Raw genomic sequence first — 5,164 nt, 5'->3', positions numbered from 1 at the left:
TCCAGCTTAAAGGGCCAGCCTTAAGGGGCCAGCTTAAAGGGCCAGCCTTAAAGGGCAAGCCTTAAAGGGCCAGCCTTAGAGGGCCAGCTTAAAGGGCCAGCCTTAGAGGGCCTGCTTAAAGGGCCAGCCTTAAGGGGCCAGCTTAAAGGGCCAGCCTTAAAGGGCCAGCCTTAAAGGGCCAGCCTTAAAGGGCCAGCTTAAAGGGCCAGCCTTAAAGGGCCAGCTTAAAGGGCCAGCCTTAAAGGGCCAGCTTAAAGGGCCGGCCTTAAAGGGCCAGCCTTAAAGGGCCAGCCTTAAAGGGCCAGCCTTAAAGGGCCAGCCTTAGAGGGCCAGCCTTAAAGGGCCAGCCTTAAAGGGCCAGCCTTAAAGGGCCAGCCTTAGAGGGCCAGCCTTAAAGGGCCAGCTTAAAGGGCCAGCCTTTGAGGTCCAGCCTTAGAGGCCCAGCCTTAAAGGGCCAGCTTAAAGGGCCAGCCTTAGAGGACCAGCTTAAAGGGCCAGCCTTAAGGGGCCAGCTTAAAGGGCCAGCCTTAAAGGGCCTGCCTTAAAGGAACAGCCTTAAAGGGCCAGCTTAAAGGGCCAGCTTAAAGGGCCAGCCTTAAAGGGCCAGCTTAAAGGGCCAGCCTTAAAGGGCCAGCTTAAAGGGCCAGCCTTAGATGGCCAGCCTTAAGGGGCCAGCTTAAAGGGCCAGCCTTAAAGGGCCAGCCTTAAAGGGCCAGCCTTAGAGGGCCAGCCTTAAAGGGCCAGCCTTAAAGGGCCAGCCTTAAAGGGCCAGCCTTAGGGGGCCAGCCTTAAAGGGCCAGCTTAAAGGGCCAGCCTTTGAGGTCCAGCCTTAGAGGCCCAGCCTTAAAGGGCCAGTTTAAAGGGCCAGACTTAGATGGCCAGGCTTAAAGGGCCAGCTTAAAGGGCCAGCCTTAAAGGGCCAGCTTAAAGGGCCAGCCTTAAAGGGCAAGCCTTAAAGGGCCAGCCTTAAAGGGCCAGCCTTAGAGGGCCAGCTTAAAGGGCCAGCCTTAGAGGGCCAGCTTAAAGGGCCAGCCTTAAGGGGCCAGCTTAAAGGGCCAGCCTTAAAGGGCCAGCCTTAAAGGGCCAGTCTTAAAGGGCCAGCCTTAGAGGGCCAGCCTTAAAGGGCCAGCTTAAAGGGCCAGCCTTAAAGGGCCAGCTTAAAGGGCCAGCCTTAAAGGGCCAGCCTTAAAGGGCCAGCCTTAAAGGGCCAGCCTTAAAGGGCCAGATTAAAGGGCCAGCCTTAAGGGGCCAGCTTAAAGGGCCAGCCTTAAAGGGCAAGCCTTAAAGGGCCAGCCTTAAAGGGCCAGCCTTAAAGGGCCAGCTTAAAGGGCCAGCCTTAAAGGGCCAGCTTAAAGGGCCAGCCTTAAAGGGCCAGCCTTAAAGGGCCAGCTTAAAGGGCCAGCCTTAGAGGGCCAGCTTAAAGGGCCAGCCTTAAGGGGCCAGCTTAAAGGGCCAGCCTTAAAGGGCAAGCCTTAAAGGGCCAGCCTTAGAGGGCCAGCTTAAAGGGCCAGCCTTAGAGGGCCAGCTTAAAGGGCCAGCCTTAAGGGGCCAGCTTAAAGGGCCAGCCTCAAAGGGCCAGCCTTAAAGGGCCAGCTTAAAGGGCCAGCCTTAAAGGGCAGCTTAAAGGGCCAGCCTTAAAGGGCCGGCCTTAAAGGGCCAGCTTAAAGGGCCATCCTTAAAGGGCCAGCTTAAAGGGCCAGCCTTAAAGGGCAAGCCTTAAAGGGCCAGCCTTAAAGGGCCAGCCTTAGAGGGCCAGCTTAAAGGGCCAGCCTTAGAGGGCCAGCTTAAAGGGCCAGCCTTAAGGGGCCAGCTTAAAGGGCCAGCCTTAAAGGGCCAGCCTTAAAGGGCCAGCTTTAAAGGGCCAGCTTAAAGGGCCAGCCTTAAAGGGCCAGCCTTAAAGGTCCAGCTTAAAGGGCCAGCCTTAAGGGGCCAGCTTAAAGGGCCAGCCTTAAAGGGCAAGCCTTAAAGGGCCAGTCTTAGAGGGCCAGCTTAAAGGGCCAGCCTTAGAGGGCCTGCTTAAAGGGCCAGCCTTAAGGGGTCAGCTTAAAGGGCCAGCCTTAAAGGGCCAGCCTTAAAGGGCCAGCCTTAAAGGGCCAGCTTAAAGGGCCAGCCTTAAAGGGCCAGCTTAAAGGGCCAGCCTTAAAGGGCCAGCTTAAAGGGCCGGCCTTAAAGGGCCAGCCTTAAAGGGCCAGCTTAAAGGGCCAGCCTTAAAGGGCCAGCTTAAAGGGCCAGCCTTAGAGGGCCAGCCTTAAGGGGCCAGCTTAAAGGGCCAGCCTTAAAGGGCCAGCCTTAGAGGGCCAGCTTAAAGGGCCAGCCTTAAAGGGCCAGTTTAAAGGGCCAGCCTTAGAGGGCCAGCTTTACAGGGCCAGCTTAAAGGGCCAGCCTTAAAGGGCCAGCTTAAAGGGCCAGCCTTAGAGGGCCAGCTTAAAGGGCCAGCCTTAAGGGGCCAGCTTAAAGGGCCAGCCTTAAAGGGCAAGCCTTAAAGGGCCAGCCTTAGAGGGCCAGCCTTAGAGGGCCAGCTTAAAGGGCCAGCCTTAGAGGGCCAGCTTAAAGGGCCAGCCTTAAGGGGCCAGCTTAAAGGGCCAGCCTCAAAGGGCCAGCCTTAAAGGGCCAGCCTTCAAGGGCCAGCTTTAAAGGGCCAGCTTAAAGGGCCAGCCTTAAAGGGCCAGCTTAAAGGGCCAGCCTTAAAGGGCCAGCTTAAAGGGCCAGCCTTAGAGGGCCAGCCCAAAGGGGCCAGCTTAAAGGGCCAGCCTTAAAGGGCCAGCCTTAAAGGGCCTGCCTTAGAGGGCCAGCTTAAAGGGCCAGCCTTAAAGGGCCAGCTTAAAAGGCCAGCCTTAGAGGGCCAGCTTTACAGGGCCAGCTTAAAGGGCCAGCCTTAGAGGGCCAGCTTAAAGGGCCAGCCTTAGAGGGCCAGCTTAAAGGGCCAGCCTTAAGGGGCCAGTTTAAAGGGCCAGCCTTAAAGGGCAAGCCTTAAAGGGCCAGCCTTAGAGGGCCTGCCTTAAAGGGCAAGCCTTAAAGGGCCAGCCTTAAAGGGCCAGCCTTAGAGGGCCAGCTTAAAGGGCCAGCCTTAGAGGGCCAGCTTAAAGGGCCAGCCTTAAGGGGCCAGCTTAAAGGGCCAGCCTTAAAGGGCCAGCCTTAAAAGGCCAGTCTTAAAGGGCCAGCCTTAGAGGGCCAGCCTTAAAGGGCCAGCTTAAAGGGCCAGCCTTAAAGGGCCAGCTTAAAGGGCCAGCCTTAAAGGGCCAGCTTAAAGGGCCAGCCTTAGATGGCCAGCCTTAAGGGGCCAGCTTAAAGGGCCAGCCTTAAAGGGCCAGCCTTAAAGGGCCAGCCTTAGAGGGCCAGCCTTAAAGGGCCAGCCTTAAAAGGCCAGCCTTAGAGGGCCAGCCTTAAAGGGCCAGCTTAAAGGGCCAGCCTTTGAGGTCCAGCCTTAGAGGCCCAGCCTTAAAGGGCCAGCTTAAAGGGCAAGCCTTAGAGGACCAGCTTAAAGGGCCAGCCTTAAGGGGCCAGCTTAAAGGGCCAGCCTTAAAGGGCCAGTTTAAAGGGCCAGACTTAGATGGCCAGGCTTAAAGAGCCAGCTTAAAGGGCCAGCCTTAAAGGGCCAGCTTAAAGGGCCAGCCTTAAAGGGCAAGCCTTAAAGGGCCAGCCTTAAAGGGCCAGCCTTAGAGGGCCAGCTTAAAGGGCCAGCCTTAGAGGGCCAGCTTAAAGGGCCAGCCTTAAGGGGCCAGCTTAAAGGGCCAGCCTTAAAGGGCCAGCCTTAAAGGGCCAGTCTTAAAGGGCCAGCCTTAGAGGACCAGCCTTAAAGGGCCAGCTTAAAGGGCCAGCCTTAAAGGGCCAGCTTAAAGGGCCAGCCTTAAAGGGCCAGCTTAAAGGGCCAGCCTTAGATGGCCAGCCTTAAGGGGCCAGCTTAAAGGGCCAGCCTTAAAGGGCCAGCCTTAAAGGGCCAGCCTTAAAGGGCCAGCCTTAAAGGGCCAGCCTTAAGGGGCCAGCTTAAAGGGCCAGCCTTAAAGGGCAAGCCTTAAAGGGCCAGCCTTAGAGGGCCAGCTTAAAGGGCCAGCCTTAGAGGGCCAGCTTAAAGGGCCAGCCTTAAGGGGCCAGCTTAAAGGGCCAGCCTTAAAGGGCCAGCCTTAAAGGGCCAGCTTTAAAGGGCAAGCTTAAAGGGCCAGCCTTAAAGGGCCAGCTTAAAGGGCCAGCCTTAAGGGGCCAGCTTAAAGGGCCAGCCTTAAAGGGCAAGCCTTAAAGGGCCAGCCTTAGAGGGCCAGCTTAAAGGGCCAGCCTTAGAGGGCCTGCTTAAAGGGCCAGCCTTAAGGGGCCAGCTTAAAGGGCCAGCCTTAAAGAGCCAGCCTTAAAGGGCCAGCCTTAAAGGGCCAGCTTAAAGGGCCAGCCTTAGATGGCCAGCCTTAAAGGGCCAGCTTAAAGGGCCAGCCTTAAAGGGCCAGCTTAAAGGGCCAGCCTTAAAGGGCCAGCCTTAAAGGGCCAGCTTAAAGGGCCAGCCTTAAAGGGCCAGCCTTAGAGGGCCAGCCTTAAAGGGCCAGCTTAAAGGGCCAGCCTTTGAGGTCCAGCCTTAGAGGCCCAGCCTTAAAGGGCCAGCTTAAAGGGCCAGCCTTAGAGGACCAGCTTAAAGGGCCAGCCTTAAGGGGCCAGCTTAAAGGGCCAGCCTTAAAGGGCCAGCCTTAAAGGGCCAGCTTAAAGGGCATGCCTTAAAGGGCCAGCTTAAAGGGCCAGCCTTAAAGGGCCAGCCTTAAAGGGCCAGCTTAAATGGCCAGCCTTAAAGGGCCAGCTTAAAGGGCCAGCCTTAAAGGGCAAGCCTTAAAGGGCCAGCCTTAGAGGGCCAGCTTAAAGGGCCAGCCTTAGAGGGCCAGCTTAAAGGGCCAGCCTTAAGGGGCCAGCTTAAAGGGCCAGCCTTAAAGGGCCAGCCTTAACAGGCCAGTCTTAAAGGGCCAGCTTAAAGGGCCAGCCTTAGATGGCCAGCCTTAAAGGGCCAGCTTAAAGGGCCAGCCTTAAAGGGCCAGCTTAAAGGGCCGGCCTTAAGGGGCCAGCCTTAAAGGGCCAGCTTAAAGGGCCAGCCTTAAAGGGCCAGCTTAAAGGGCCAGCCTTAGAGGGCCAGCCTTAAGGGGCCAGCTTAAAGGGCCAGCCTTAAAGGGCCAGCTTAAAGGGCCAGCCTTAGAGG

This window comes from Doryrhamphus excisus, linkage group LG7 (genome assembly GCF_037039965.1).
Source record: "Doryrhamphus excisus strain RoL-2023G ecotype Guam linkage group LG7, RoL_Dexc_Guam_v1.1, whole genome shotgun sequence".
Taxonomy (NCBI): domain Eukaryota; kingdom Metazoa; phylum Chordata; class Actinopteri; order Syngnathiformes; family Syngnathidae; genus Doryrhamphus; species Doryrhamphus excisus.
Note: the sequence above shows the minus strand (reverse complement) of the source record.